Genomic DNA, 17,597 nt, shown 5'->3' on the forward strand with positions numbered 1-17,597 from the left:
ATTCACCTATTTCAGCAACACAGATCCGATTTCCTACTATACGTCAAACGCAAAAAGCCAATAGTGGTTGTAATTACACCGCGTTAACTCGAACCGCGACGTACAACATCAATATCAAACATTAGAACCTTAAGTCCTTCTGGCACGACGACTGCTCAGACGCTGGACAACACCCGAACAGCGCTACTCGAATTTCTCCGGGAACTTTCCCATTTCCCAAGACAATTTCTGTATATGCCACACCCAGCATACGAGCACCATTTACACATTTACAGCAAGTACACAACAACCAAGGTCAACCCGAACAAGAACTAATATTTACAATCCAAAACGTTTTTGTAATACTTAAATTTTTTAAAGAAGGAAAGATGTTATATACTCTTGTTATATACTTTCGTAATACACTTGTTATATACTCTTAATAACATCATCATATATTGTTAATCTCGCCACTAGTATACCCTAATATAATCCACTAGTGCGCGCCACCTATAGCGAATAACGAGGTTTCCTCATAAATGAGCTAGCTATTTTGTAGTCAGTTCATATTGGACACTTGATTAGCACAGTCAATAAATATTTTATTATAATTAATTCTGTCGACTTACTAAACATAAGTGGGTTTTCCCAGAACCTTGTTTTAGACGTACAAGTTTTTTTTTGGTTCGAATTAGCCTTTAGTAGTTTTGCATAAATTGGTTGTAATGAAAATTAGAGAAACGTTTAGGAAGGATATTTCATGTTGTTTTAATTAGGGAGACTAGAGATTAAATAAAGATTTATGATTTAAAAGTGAACTTTGAAATTACCGAGATAAACACTAAGGTAATAGAAACCCTTTCAGTTCTATAACCTTGAAAAACTGGTAAGGAAAGTTCAGTTTTTCGTTAGAAAAGAAACAAGATCTTCTCGTAAAGGAGTGTTCTAATGGAAATCGTGTCTCACAGATTTTATTCTAAATTAAACGTTATATAAAGCAAAACTACTGTTAAACATCAGAGAATAAAATTTAAGACAGAACTTTTATATTACTTTGTAAATAATGGTTTGAAACATAGGATTAGCGGATGATAATAGATTTAGACAATGTAGAGAAAACAATTCGATGATTTAAGATACGTTAGACAAAACAAAGCGTAAAATGTAGGTTTAGTATTTCGATATTGAGTCAGATACTAGTCTTTTCCTCGACTCGGAGAGGTAATATTTTGGTTTTCCCAACTTGTAGAGAAAATAAACTTCACGTTTCTTAAGTGCCACGCGAAGCGTTCAAGAAGACCCTGTCTCACCAAAGTTCATCTTACGGTTTTAAACTTATTTGAAGTTGCTCACAAGTATCACGCTTAAAAAACTTCTCGGACGTCAAATCTTTGGTCGTCCAATTCTTTGCCTATCACCTCCATCGTTAAATTAAGTTTTTAAGAATGTCTATTTTCAACCAAAAACTAATTTTTATCTTCCACTCGACGAAAAAATATTTTCACCTATTCCAAGTTTACTATATAAAAGAGACCGCAAACCACTCTTTTTATCAGTTAATTTTCATATTCTCCGAACAATTAAAATGGCTGATAGAGTATTAATTCGTCGTCAAATTGTTGAACTTCATGAGCAAGGTCTTTGCAATAGAGCAATAGCGCGGCAATTAAATGTTTCACCGACCACAGTGGCTACATGGATTGATCGTCAAAGAAATAATGAATTTAACGGTGGAGCTGATAGGGAGAGAGCCGGACGACCAAGGGCCCTAACGGACAGAGACCTCCGTCTGATAGGTCGGACGAGTAGGGCACAACCTTTTTTAACCGCGAGGCTCGTTAGAGCTGAACTGGAGCTGCAAGCCAGTGTAAGAACTGTGGGAAGAGCCTTGGCAAGCCAAGGGCTGCACGGAAGGGTCGCTTGCCAAAAAGATAAGTTGACTGCGGCAAACCGACAAGCGAGGTTCGAATTTGCTCAAGAGCATTTAAATTGGACACTGGAGCAGTGGGAAACCGTGGTCTTTACGGATGAGAAGAGTTTCGTCGTTGGACATAATGGCCAGGTAATTTTAATTAGTTCGGAAGTGTGTTGAATGAGGAGATAGACATAGAGTAACAAAGCCTATCGTTAGAGTATTTATTACTTTACACTCGCTCACCATTAATCAAGTATGTTTGACGTTTTAAAGATATGGGTTAGAATACCTGTTGGCATGCGCTACAGAGAGCCCTACATCATCGAGGTTCAACGCAGTGGTCGATTTTCCGTAAACGTTTGGGGTTGGCTATCGGCGGTGAATTCCGGATGTTTGGTTCATATCGAAGGACGAAACAATGCCCAACGATATGTCCAATTCTTGGAAAACGACGCTTTGCCCAGCATATTGGAAAGGTTTCCCGACGGAAACTTTACCTTCATGCACGACCGCGCTCCAATACATACGGCAAGATTGGCCACAGAAGCGCTGGAGAGGCTTAGTGCGACTCACGGTTTTAGGGTAAGTGTCTTATCACCGATGTTAAATGTTCTATCACAGCTTAATTAACAATAGCATTACATTATTTCTGTTAATGTATCGTAAAGGTTATGAACTGGCCTTCAAAAGGGTGCGACATGAACCCGATAGAAAATCTCTGGGCGGAAATGGTCCGAAACGTTGACCATGTCAACGTTAGAAATGCAGAACAATTACTGGAAGCTGTGCAAAATGCTTGGCGAGATCTAAAATTAAACGTGGAGTTATTCCAGTCCTACCACAACTCGATGCCTAATAGGATTCGAGATGTCTACGAAAACCAAGGATATTGGTCGCGTTATTGAAACGTCGTTTTGTGCAATAAGCCCATTTATTTTTTTGTTTTTTCTTTATTCCAAGTATGCCAAGTTAAATAACCCCGATTTATAAAATATATGCAGCTATGTTTCTATAATGTCCAATGCTAAATAACATTATTTTGTTTTGGTTCGAATGCGGTCATCATACTTAGAAAATACAGCGGCCACACATTTTCGATTTATGTTAAAACTATTTCCAATAAAATGAAACTAGATCCTTAAATTATGAACTTTGAGTTGACACATGATCTTTACTTCTTTCTTTGGGGGAAAACAACAATTGTTCTAAGTAGGCATATAATAAAGTTACAACTTTATATGGTCTCCGATAACGTTTAGGAAAATACTTTGCGAGATTACACACAATGCTTAATTCGTCTTGAATTGTTTCACCGTAAATATTAACTTCATTAGATTTACTTCTGTGTGTTTTTACACATTTCTGCGCCACAATCTGCCTAAAATTCACATATATAAATTCAAATACTATTTGAAACAAACCATTAAGGTTGCAGTTGTAAAGTAGTACTACGATTATTTGGTCCGATTCTTGGTATACCCTACGGTTACAATGTTAAAAAACATAATAACCTACCTTCTTGAAAACACAATACGAAAGAGACATTTTCTGTAAATTTCACGAATACCAACCGTTCTACTATTACGTAGGGCTTTTTATTTTTGTCAAATATTACGTTCCAAAATTCAATCTTAGGTATCATTGCAAAAAAGGCATCGAAAGTTTAAAGAGGTAGTTGTTAATTTTCAAATGTGCAGGATTTAAGCAAATTCAACACTAAACCGATAAAGCTCGAAAGTATAGAAAACTTTAGCACATAAATATATTTCTGTCATAAGAATAATTGTAGTCATAACCGTAAACATACTTCAATAATTTGAATTACATCAGGGATTCTACATGTAAGAGGTATCGGAAGCGGACATATAACCAAAGTTAGGGGTCTTTTAACTAGTAGAGGCGAAGGCTAGTGGTCCCTTTCAAGGACAAATTGAAAACAAATCCAAAGCTGGTGAAACACGGCTCAACTGCGCATGGCACACCGCTGCCGGAGCCACTCGTTTCTGATCCCTCTTACATCTAGAATCCCTGAGATTGATAAACATACGCGTAGTATTAAATGAAGGGCCCTTGTAACCATTCCCCATAATTTGTAACACTTTTTCTATATTCTTCATTTTCGATTTTCATCTATTTCAGATATTATGTCACTGGAATTCGATCAAACATTATTATAGACCAATTTGAAATTTCCTTGGCATAAGCCAACACTCAAGGGGTAAGCCCGCCATCGGGGTAAACTCGTGATTCTAAGAAGCTCCGCTAGAGGCAGTGCGAGTTGGCAATAGCCTCCTGCATGGCGTGAGCTCGGGACCCAATATAGCCGTGCTTCTTGGCGTGAAGCAGTTTACCCCGATGGCAGCCTCGCCCCTGCGTGTTATTTTATCTGTGTGTAATTTCCGAATTGGTCTATTAAAGTCCATTCTAACATCTATTCCTTAAGAGTTTCACAACCTTCAATACACGTTGCTCCGCATTCGAAACATTTATTCTCTAAACGCTTCAAATGTATAATTAAACTTAAGTCCAACTCCTAGCCCAGTATACGTGATTTACGAGAAGCTTCCTCTAGGGCGCTGCCATAGCGAGTGACAGCCGGGCGTGCCTTTGTTAGTGGCTGACATGGAGAGTGAGTAAACGTGCCTCTGTAGCCTTGACTGAAGAATTCTCTGAAAAGGGGGAGGTAACCTCGTAAGTCCTGTATAGAGCCCCTCCCTTCAACACATAATGAAACGTTTAAATTATCTTAATGGCTCACTTAAACTATGTTTTGCCAACGCTGCTGACGGAGACGGCAAAAAATACCAATGGGCCTTAGTTGCTAACTCGCTATAAGGAAAATAAGACTCGCCTCTTCTTTCATCCCCCCCCCGTCGCGGGGAAGGGGGGTCGTGGACAATGACGTGCGCCAAAATAACCCTGTTCTCCATTCCTTCTTAGAAAATTAAATGTGTTAATAATAAAACGAAAAGCCACCCAAATAGTATCGATCAAACATTTATTTTCCCAGGCGCCAAATACCATCATGCAAAATTCTGGAAACGTTTTCTTCTCGAAAATCCTCTCACTTTTAACCTATCACAAAACTCGTGTATTATATTTAATTCACTGAATACCATTTATGCAAACTCTAATTGTAATTCAAACATTTCTCAATTTCCAAACCGCCCTGAACATTCATTCCCATGTTAGTCTCTTCCCTTATTGCGTAACACCCGGTTTTCACTGGGCGAATTTTATGCGTTTTTCGCATTATTTTGCGGAAAAGGAAAAACCTTTCCTCTTTTTTTTTGGCGAATTTCGCGATTTTGCGTTGTGGGTGCTATTTCTATTTTTGCGAATTTTCCCGAGGCGCGTTTTTCTTTTCCGTTGGCACGAACCAATTATTGAGGGTTTGCTGGTCACGTGGTTAAGTCATCGCTTTTAATATTTCTGAATTTCAGGGTGAAATTACATTTAGTAGGGTTTGACCATCTTGTTTATCTCCGCTTTTCCTTTACTACAGAGTTAAGTTGATTCTGATACAACAAAATAATCGTTAGGCTTATTTTTCATCATTTTGGACGTCGCGTTTTGGGTCATAACTTTTGACTTTCTAAACCGATTTTCAATATGAAAATAGTTTTGGATTCTGTGTGGCAAGACGCGTGCAATGACCCCATTGTCGACCCATTTGGTGCATTATTTCGTCATGTCATTATCGGGGGTCTTTACCATTTCCGGTATTACTATCACCCAAATTATGCAACTGTGCAATATTTCTGCGCAAAATAATTTCGTGAAGCAGATCTATCTAGAAAGTCCTATTTTATTGCTCTAGTGCAAATAGAAATTAAATGGCAGCCAAATGAAAATATCCAGAAACTTTTGTCGGGGACTGAATACAATATTCTTGGCGCGATCTCAAGTTGAACGTGGAACTATTCCAGGCGTATCATCATTCAATGCCTAGTAGAGTTCGGGAGGTTTACGAAAACCAGGGATATTGGTCACATTATGACACCGTAAACTTCGCATTTACGTCATGTAAAAACTTTAATTTGTTTTGTGTAATTTGTTAGAGTATGTTTAGATCTATTATTAGATTTCATTAAAATTTTCTTAAAATCTTGTATTATAAATATCGTAAGAATTACTTCTAACTGGTATTTATTGGTTTTAGTGTAATGGTGTCCACACATGTAAATACTGAAATAATAACTGGCGAAGTCAACTGGTTTTTCATTGCTCAAGTTTTAATAAAGAAAGAATTAAATATGATCGTATAGTTCTTTTAAAGTTCATTGCACAAGTTGTCCTGTGATCTTATTTAAAACCTAATTACTTCCAATAACGGAAATGTCGACATTGAACTACACGCAAACCTCTATCGCGTTTTTCGCAAAAGTAAATAACCATCAAAAGTATACTACAACCGGAAACAATAAAAAATAAACCAACAAATCGAACCCGTGTCCTTAAGTGTTCTCTAAACCATTAATTACTCAAACTTCGAAGACACCACTAATCTAAGACAACAAGTTTAATTTAAACTCGAAATTTTAATTTAATTCACAAGGACACCTACGTAAAGCTCAGTAGCTTGTATGCTTAACATCTATAGTTACAATTTGACTGATAATCTACTCCGAATCCAAACTCCTTTATCAGAGGTATGAAATTTTGCAGGGACGGTACTCAAATGCAGTAGGCGAGCTCTTAGGTTTCTTCTATTCCTCATCATCTTGAAAAATGGCGGCGTCTACGTGTTTCAACCAAAGCTATAACATTTAAAACACTGGTTCCCAACATCCGTAAGACTGACTTCATGTCTTTTGAAGCTCAATTTTCCACCTTCGTTAAAAATGGCGGCCTGAAATGCAATAATATATCTCGATGGGCAACACCGGTAGTTTTTTTTTCTACTCTGTTAATACTAAAGATTCAAGATGGATTTTTTATTCTAAATATTCAAGTTGGAATTCTCCTAAATATTCAAGATGAATTCTTTTCTAAATATTCATGATATAATTTCAGTAAAACATCATCTGCGAATAAAATACTTAAATAAAATAAAATTTCTAACCGAACAACCTTGGAGAAGCTTCAACCTTTGACAGGGCAAGAAAATGGTATTTAACTCTATACATGGGCGCCCGTTAAATTTCTCATTTCAAGTAAAAAATCCAAGGCGTCTTAGATTATTGTGTAAATCTAAGTGTCCCTCTATCCATATAGATTATGAAACGTAAACTTTAAACTACAAAAGAATAATATCAAATTATTTTAGGGGAAATAGTCAAGGTTAATAGTGGAAGCAGACTCAATTTAGTTTTTTGCCAAATTAACGATAGTAAAATTGAGATATTAAATTCTCAATGTCACAAACCAAGGCGATTACCGACTATATTATAGCAGGAAAAGTATGGGCTATTGAGTCTGATTGTTTTCCGATGATCATTGAAACTGCTCTACTCTAAGCTAAAAAATATATAGAGCAACCTTCATACGCTGAAACACGACACAATTGCAAACGCTGTGTTTTGTATCGTTTGTAGGGCCTCTCTCTCTTTTTTGCTCTATGTTCCAAAAACAGCCATAATTTTCAAAAAAACAAATTCTTAAGTAAAGTTTAAAGGGATAGTTATCACGTTTAAAATGTGCTGGGAATAAGAAAACTTGCAGAGTAAAGCCGAGAAAGCGGGAATTACGTTAAAATTATCCACGTCGTAAAATATTTTCATGTCATAAGAACTTGCGAATAATTTAACTTGTATACATATATTCTTATAATTCAAACCATTCTTATCCTCATGAATTTGCCGTTGAAATGTTATTCCCACAATATTACTTTCAGAGCATTTCTCAACATCCAATTCTCAAGCGTCCAAACATTAATTACCGAACCTCAAATAAGTTCTGTTACACCTGTATTTTAGTCATGCCACCTATTTTGCTCCATAAACTATCTCTGTTACACCTGTATTTTAGTCATGCCACCTATTTTGCTCCTTAAACTTTCTCAAAGAATATTCTTGAAACACTGTTCATCATCCAATACCGCGACTCGTCCAACTTTTAACAGCGATTCAACAGATAACGCCGTCTGCCGTAAAATATCCGTCAAAAGAATTATCCCCAAATATTCACCCACTGTATTAGCAACTAGGAAATTATAAAAAATCATTAAACATATCCAAATCTCTAAATATTTATACGTTTACAAACCACCACCAACAACCCTCCATTTCTGAAGACTGAGTCAAATTCATAAGTTCTCATTTCTCTTATGTCAGTGTGGAACTAAAAATTCTCGCATTGGAACATCTTGTTTTTCTGATCGTAATGTTTTACTACTGTGCTAAGTTGATATAGATAAAATAAATAATCGTTAGGCTTAATTGTCAATGTTTTGATCGTCATATTTTTTGGCATAACTTTTGATTTTCTGAACCGATTTACAATTTGAAAACAGTTTTGGAATCTTACGTGACAAGACGCGTGCAACGATACCTTTGTTGATCCATTTGAAGCATTATTTCGTAACGTCATTATCGGGGGGCTTTACTATTTCCGCTATGGCTAACGCCCTATTAGCGCCACAGTGTCATTTGAAATTTTAATATACTTTTGAGAAGTAAAACTATTCAGTTTTAATATTCTCAAATATAATAAGTATAGCTTACACCTTCATTTGAGTTTTGACCATCTAAATAATAAAAATCAAACCACCCTTTTTTTTTCCACCTACGAGCACTAGTGCTTAGCCGTTAGGCCTTGAGCACCAGGAAGAATGGAGCGGGAGACCCTACGCGGCCCAGCACAGACGGGTGCCGCTAGGTCGTATGGGGATAAGCAGGGAAGGAAATGAGGTTTACTTGGGAGGTGACGGATGGTGGAGTTGGGGTTAGTCACCTCCGGCGGACACGGGACAGTCGGCACCTATAGGGTAGGATCGCCGACATGTGTCGTAGTCCGTCAAACTTTGCCGCCCAGAAGCTGGGCTTACAGGAGCGCGCCACACTCCCGGCCTCAAACCACCCTTTCACAGTGTGAAGTCTTAGAATTATAAACAACCCGCGCCTTCAAACCGTCGTCTGCTCTAAGTCTAAGCTGTTAAATGGCAACTTATGTCCAGCACTGGTACCAAAAAATGGTCTGATCATAAACCAACCTTAAAAATTAAAGGTGGCAGCACATTCTCTGATTTTTTTGAAGCTGTGCGGGCAAGTAAAACTCTAGGGGCGAATCGTGAGCAGATTTCCGCTTTAAGCCTATCTGAGGGAGATGTCCATCAAGCGATCAAAAAACTCCCACCTAAAAAATCTGCAGGTATTGACGAGATTCCAGGTTACATAATCAAGGGATGCTCCGAGGTCTTTGCACCAGTTTTACAACACATCTTTAACTTATCACTAAGTAGCGGGATTTTCCCTGATATGTGGAAAACATCAGTCATCATACCTATATTTAAGAAAGGAAATAAAACGAAGATTAATAATTACAGACCAATCTCACTATTATCGGTTTTCTCCAAAGTCTTCGAAATTACAGTTCACAAATATATTAGCAACTGGTTCAAGCCTTTACTCGCACCAGATCAGCATGGTTTCACTAACAAGAGGTCAACAATAACCAACTTGGTATCATTCTTAAATTACGTGGCGCCAAGAATTGAGAATAAAAAGCAAGTCGACACAATTTTTATGGACTTGAGTAAAGCCTTCGACCGAATGAAACATGACATCCTAGAAATCAAATTAACTAAGTACGGCATGGACGGAAACCTCCTTAACTGATTAAGAGTTACCTGGAACCAAGAAAAAATATTATCAAAATAAACAACACAGTTACAAACATTACGTTCTACTCCACAAGAGGTGTCCCTCAAGGATCTGCACTCGTTCCGCTTCTCTTCGTAATCTATATTAACGATCTCTTACAACCAAAAATAGATGCAATACACCAAAGAAACATCAAAGCGTATGCGGATGACAATAAATTATATAATGTAGTTAACTCGGTAGAAAATTGCATCTCTATGAACAACGAATTACAACGGATATCCTACTGGGGAAGACGTAACGGCATGCCTCTCAATGCTAAGAAAACTTACGTTGTTTCATTTCACCGTAAAACCAATCCGATAGGCTACAGCTACGTCATTGATGGAGATAAAGTGCAGAGAGTGGACCATATTACGGACCCAAGATTAACCTGGGACTCCAAAATGTATCTAATAAATCACATTGATAAGACAGTCTCAGATTGTCTTCGCAGATTATATGGCATACTCAGAATATCACGAAACCTGAGAAGTTCCAAAGTGTTCTATCATCTATATCAGTCAATTGTAAGGTCAAAGTTAGAATATAGAATGCTTATTTGGGGTGGCGCAGCAAGTTATGGTCAAGAAAAAATGGAAAGAATCCAAAGAAAATTTATTCAGCTGTACCACACTTACTTCTTGCCCTACATCCCAAACGACTATAATACCATCCTCAAAAAGAGACTAAAACTAGTAACATTAAATGAACGCCTAAAAACCAATGAGATATTATTTATCCACGGAATAATTCACAACACAATTGACGCCAATGAACTTGTAGAAAACCTAGATTTTAAGATAAATTCGACCAGATCCAAAGACACATTTAGAACTAAGCTTAAACCTAAGTTAAATGCCATTGATAGGGCCCAAAAAACGTGCAATGAGATTAGTGAGTTTATAGATATTTTTGATAAAAAGAAACAAAGATTAAAACTACACTTAAAATAATATTTTCTATCTAAATAGTACTCGCATCTAAACCAATGTTTACTTAACATCAACTGATTTTATCCCACCTCTGGTTTTTTTTGTTTGTTTTTCCTTTCTCTCTCTGTGTCATTTATTGGCATTTACCATTTTTTTCCAGTATTTTATTATCTATTTTTATTAATTTACAGGGCTCCCACCAAAATCTCAAAAATAAATAGGGGAAAAAGGGACTTTTCACGATAAAAATAGGGTAAAATAGGGACCTAAATTCTAAAATTAGGAACCAAAAAGGGATCACTGGTAAAACAAAATGATATCTTTTCTGTGAAAATATCACAAACAATTAGGCCCCTATTACTCTTTTCTATTTTTTCGACAAAATAGGATATTATTTCTGACTTTCTTTTGTTTATATTCTTATTCTGAGGGAGCGGTAGGTAAGACTTGATACTGGCTCTAATGTATAAGGAAGGTATTTTGATTAGAAGTAACTATTTTCGTATCATGTTTACTGTTTTTTAAAAAATCCACTGAACTAGAATTTGGGCCTTTACAGGGTTCGTACAAAATTTTTGGAATGAAATTCCCTGACTTTTCCAGGTTTTCCGTGACTAACTTGAACAAATTTCTCTGACCATTTGCAATAACGTACATGGCGAACATATATGAAGACCAATCTAAAACCACTCGAATAATTTTTGCACGAGTTGTTATTGTTATAAAAATTAGCCAATTAATTCGTTTAAATATAACATTAAGTAAATCATAAATAACCGGAGCGAGCGAAGCGAGCTCCGCAAATTTGGGGCTCTGGTCAAATCTCAGACAAGACATTTTCAGGTCACCCTTGTACTTTTTCTGAGGTTTACAAAAATAGGGTGATTTAAGGACCGAATACCAATTTTAGGATAGATTAAGGACCTTGTAGGAAAATAGGGACTTTAGGGACTTTTAGGGACCTGGTGGGAGCCCTGAATTTACTTTATTGTACATAAATTAAAATTTTATAGTTTACCCTTAATATAAGACCATACTCTGTAATAAATTATTTGTGTACAATCTCGTGAACCATATAATTAGTTTTTATTGTGCACATTAAACAAACATTTCATTCATTCATTATTATTATTATTATTATTATTATTATTAAGGCCATTAAACTTTAAAAAGGGGGATTACAAGCAACTGTATGAATTGTTCAGAAAACGCATCTGGACAGACGTTACCAATTGTCGCGACGTGAATACTGCAGCAGCGCTCCTACAGGATCACGTGGTTACTACTATAGAACGCTGCGTCCCTGTAGGAGGGAGAAAAAGTCAGAATTTCCCATTTTGGTACTCTAAGGAATTAAAAATAATACTTAGAAGAAAACACTATTACCATAGAAAGTATAAAAGGCATAAAAAACTAGAAGATATTGAAAAGTATAGGTATCTTCGTAAAGAAGGTCATAAATTGCTACGGAATGACAAGAAATTACACGCCGAAAATACTGTCAAGGAAATTATTGACCAGCCCCAAAAGCTATGGACATACACGCAGGATAGGCTCAAACCTAGAGACAAAACTTCTTTAATACTACAGGATGTTAATGGCCAATTAATCACCGATAACACGAAAATTGCGGAAATATTCCGAAAACTCTTCACCTTCATTGATGAACCAGGGCAGATGGATCAGACGACCCAACAAAACCATGAAAGATCTTCAGTAAAAGAGAGCCTTAGTACAGACTACTTTGGAACATTGCAAATAACATATAGAGATGTACACGAAGCAATAAAGAAACTTAGACCAAAAAAATCCACGGGACCAGACTATGTCCCTGCTTTTATAATAAAAGGCTGCATTGAGATCTTTACCCCAGTCTTGCTGCATATCTTCAACTTGTCGCTAGAAAAGGGCATATTTCCAACCAATTGGAAAAGATCAATAGTTGTGCCCATCTACAAAAAAGGGAACAAAGCAAAAGAGAACAATTACAGACCAATATCCCTAATCTCTGTTTTTTCCAAGATATTTGAAATTATAATGCACAAATATATAAGCAAATGGTTCGAGCCAGAATTATCCCCCAAACAACATGGGTTCTGTCCAAAAAGATCAACATGTACTAATCTCATAAGCCTCTTAGACTACACTGCACCTCTGATTGAAAATCAAGGACAAGTCGATTGCATTTACATGGACCTGAGTAAGGCCTTCGACCGTATGGACCACGGACTTTTGGCACTCAAACTGGAGCAATACGGACTAGGAGGCAACATACTAAATTGGCTGAAAAGTTACCTATTAAAGAGAGAAAGTATCATAAAAATTAATAATAAACTCACCACTATTTTTTACGAATCCACGAGAGGAGTTCCTCAGGGCTCATCACTTGGTCCATTGCTATTCGTCATATTCATAAATGACCTTTTCAAGATTGTAGAAGATAATGCGGAAATTGAAGCCTTTGCCGATGATAATAAGCTCTTTAAGGAAATAAGATCGATCAAGGATTGTGAGTCCCTAAACAAAGAACTTCAGAAAGTGAACGACTGGGGGATTAATAACAAGCTTCCCCTAAACACCCTGAAGACATTTGTCATCAGTTACAGCCGGAAAACTAATACTATACTTTACAAATATAATATCTCTGGAGAAATAATCCAACGGACCAGCACTATCACAGACTTAGGAATCGTAATGGACGCCAAACTTTACTTACAATCTCACATAGAATCGAATAGGTCAAACTGCCTTCGTAGACTGTATAAAATTTTAAGAATAGCTAGAAATCTTAAGAGTCCGAGGGTATTTATTCGGTTATATGTAGCCATAGTTAGAACCAAACTGGAATATGGAAATCTTATCTGGGGTGGCAGCTCAGAAACGAACATTAAAAATGCTGAACGCATACAGAGAAAATTTGTAGAACTGTACCAAACATATTTCTCTAAAAACAAAACTTATGGCTATGAAAATGCTTTACGCCAGTTAAATTTAAGTAAAATAATAGACCGACTAGAACTTGCTGAAATTAAATTCATTCAAAATATACTCAAAAACAACATTGATTGTCGCGATTCCCTCGAACATATAAACATAAGAATTCCTACAAATAATACAAGGTGTAAAGATATTTTCTACTATAAAGGAGAGCCACGACTAAATACAATAATGCGAATGCAAAAAACATGCAATAAATATAAAACAATTATAGACGTTTTTGATCGTGGTAAAATTGAACTAAAATTATTGAAATCGTTCTAGAACACCTTAAAACAATGAGCATGTGTCTGTTTTTATCAGTTATACTGGAGCAATTGAACAAGACAGGGCAAATAAATTGCCGACGATGATTTTAAATTATTATTTTGTAAATACAATTTTATTCCTGAAATTTTCTTTTATTAATATAACATGACAAAACTTTTTTTTTTCTCATCTCTGCCACATTGTGAAAAGTACAACTATGTATGTTATGTGACAGAGCAATAAACATGATTTGAATTGAATTGAATTGAATTATTAATATATATGGATCATGAAGGGTATAAATCTGCAACCTAACACCCATTTGATTTATGGCGTGATAGAACTGGCATGGATAGGTTTGGATACGGTTAGGGTTAATTTTATGCTACGCTAGGTTAGGATTATGTTGTGATTTTTTAGCCATAATCTACGCGTCCATAATCTTCTTAGAGAGAATTTGCATAGGCTGATTGGAATTATTATTTTACCAACAGCTTGTTAAATAGCTTTATGCACATTTCATTTTGGTAAGAGTTATAACACACGCCAATTTCTCAGCACAATTAAAATTAAGACTAAAATGACATAGATTAAAAAAGTCTTAGTTTGGACCAACGGCGAGAAAACAAACGATATGAAAGAGTTCAGATATTGAATTTTTTCTTTAATTATTTTTATTTGTTGAAACTTTGGTCACAATTTAATTCAATCAACTGATTTTACTCTTAATCTTATTATTTCGTCTAAATTACTACAAAACGTTTTCAAGAACATTACATTTTGAGAAAACATTTCAAAATGAAATTAATTATTTTGAAGGGATTTCGTGTCGATTTCTACTAACTTGTAAGCACCTTGACGGAAATAGTTTGAATTGTTTCTGGCTTGTAAAATTTTAAAATTTGAATATTTAAAATGTTCAATAGGGATCCTTTAACAAATACTCCCTACAATATAATTAATTTCACGATAAAATGCTTCGGAAAATCGAATTGTTCTTGAAAATTACTTATGGTGTTTATTTTTTTTTGGTCCTTGGTCCAAACCAAGACGTTTTTATAATCCTATATGGCATGACGAGAAATAGTGATTACACGGCAACCTAGCTATGAATAAAACTTCTGATATCGCTGGAATAATTCAGTATTTTAATTTAAACGCCTGCAGTTGCTTATCAATAAATACCAATAGATGGTTATTCAGTTAAACTAGTATTATTTTTCAGGTATTGGTCACAACGATCGCTTTTAAGATCACCTAGGATTCATCCTGCTACGTCATTTTTTAAAATATATTTGCATATGGGCATTTTGACACTACCGAAGAACAGTCTTTCTTAGATACCTTGTAAACACAAAAGAGTTATCTCTAACATATTATCAATTGTCAGTGACGTTGGTTAAGATCTTCGGAAAAGAGCGCACTCCCGCTTCTGACGAAAATGTTCACTGACTTGTTTATCCGAAGATTGAAATTGCAGCGATATGTGAGTTAACACTCGAAATATTTTTCAAGCATCCAAAAATAATGGTCTAGTGTTGAATAATCAAGTTATACGAGGCAGAATGTGCATAGTTAGTCGCGGAGCGATTTTGAGGCTCAAGAAATAGGCTGCAGCCTAAAGGAATTTCTCATACCTCATTGTCCCTTCGTTTCAGGGCACGATTAAAGGGAGGGGGGTGAATTGGCTCTGGCCCCCGGGCGCGAGGCTTGTTGGGGCGCATTGAGTTAAACTATTCTCCCTAAGCAACATATACTGTTGCCTTTTTTTCGACTTAAGGGGGCGAACATTATCCCGGCCCCCGGGTGCAAAGGTGCTTAATCCTGCCCTGTTCTAAATTCGCAACTGGACTTATGTGAATAACCAATTTTTTATAATATTAAATTATATTCCGTTGTATTGTGAATGAAATTCATTTTCTTTAAATTTTTGCACTAATTTGTACACTCTCAGAAAAAAGTGTGCAAAGCTAGTCCAAACTTGCACAAATGGATCCAATTTTAGGCGTATTTTGAAAAATTGTTCAAATTTGGTACATACATTCCAAAGTCAAAACTTTGGTCGATTTTCCGTTCAATATGGGTAAAAAGTGTGCAAATGCACAAGCCTTTTCTTTTTTCAGATTAAATTTAAAAAGCTTTAAGGTAAGATATGGGCAAGCATGCAGGTGGCCTTTATCTTCCACGTTTTTTTAAAATTGAGTACTTTGACATAAGTGATTTTATTCGTATTTGTGATTTGGCTTAGCGGTTGGTTTGAATAATTTGATGGTTTGGCCAATTTTACATAGTGATTTGACCGATTTAATAATAATCTGCCAAACACCCAACTTACACGTATAATTCTACACCTACTAATTCAGTCTGGTAGATTGAACTTAAGCTAATTTGGCTCTCCCACTGTTGAAAACAACTAAGGTTTAGAAATTGAAATACAAAAGTAACACAATTAAAACTAATAACACAACAAATTAATTCCAACAAAAATCGTCGAGAACATTATTATTAAAAAGCCATTATTGGTCTTTAAAATTGGTTTAAATTTTTATCCAACTAAAACGTTAAAATTTAAATTAAACGTTAAAACATATTTGTGAGAAAGCCGTTTTTGGAAAATACGGTATTTTAAGTGCTTTTGGTTAGTATTGACGAAGGCGTTACCACCTGTCAGTCAAACTTCTTTCAACAAGTAAAAATTCCATTGAAACGCGTCACTGTGCCGAGGGTCGAGGAAAGGTTCAGGTGAAGTCTTAGGTTTAACGACAAAGAAAAACCCATATCCAGAGGTACCTCTCGGCGCCTCAGTAGCTGTCACGTGACCAAATAACTACAAAGACTTCTTTTCAAAGAGTTTTCGGAAATTCTTTTGACCATTTATTTAGCCAGTAGAACTTTTACTCAACAGTAGTGAACAAGAAAACCGTTCTTTAGCTTGATGAAATTTCTCTGCATATAGTGATCACAACGTTTGCTATTCTCGCGCCATTTTGAGAGCTGTTCGTAGAAGAAAAGAATATCTACATTTCATTAAAGGTATTACTTCAAAATTTTAAATTAAATTATGCTTCGTCCAACGAAAGAAGAGATAATAATTACGATAGAATATTCATACATCTTTCTTTGGTCGAAGTGTAGTATAGCAAAAATTTGATACTAAACTAGCTATCGATGTTTTCCAGATTTCTTTTCCTTAATTTTACATTCATCATTTTTACTTACCAACAAAGTAAATTTTCGATAATAATAAGAATTCCCTACATAAGTTAAGGTAAGCTTTTTATCCATGTATTCTATATATATTCTATTTCCGGCTGGAAATATAATTTGGTTTAGAAATAGAGTAGTGTAATGTGAATTTTATGTTCTTTATTCATTGTGTCAATGACTTTTAGAGTGCTCTAAGAGCAGTCGGAGCAGCTAAATTGAATAATAGTTTAATAAATTAAATCACTAGTTAATATAGACAGCTTTAATTCTTGGATTTGTAATCTGTAACTGACCCCTTGAAACGGATCGATGGTAAGCGCTCATACTGAAATTTTAATCTAAGGGTTTTAGATATTACGAAAATAATTAATTTCGTAAGACCTCATTTGAGTGGAATTTTTCGCGCCAAATCTTTAGTCCTGCCCATTTCGGTTAGAATTGCTTGAAAAGAAAAAAGGGGTAGCGGGGGGTACATTCCCCAACCCTCTCTTGGCTTTGTTCACCACACTCTCC

The sequence above is a fragment of the Phalangium opilio genome, unplaced genomic scaffold (genome assembly GCF_054372755.1).
Source record: "Phalangium opilio isolate 3A_F unplaced genomic scaffold, DU_Popi_V2 ptg000087l_1, whole genome shotgun sequence".
In the NCBI taxonomy this organism is placed as follows: domain Eukaryota; kingdom Metazoa; phylum Arthropoda; class Arachnida; order Opiliones; family Phalangiidae; genus Phalangium; species Phalangium opilio.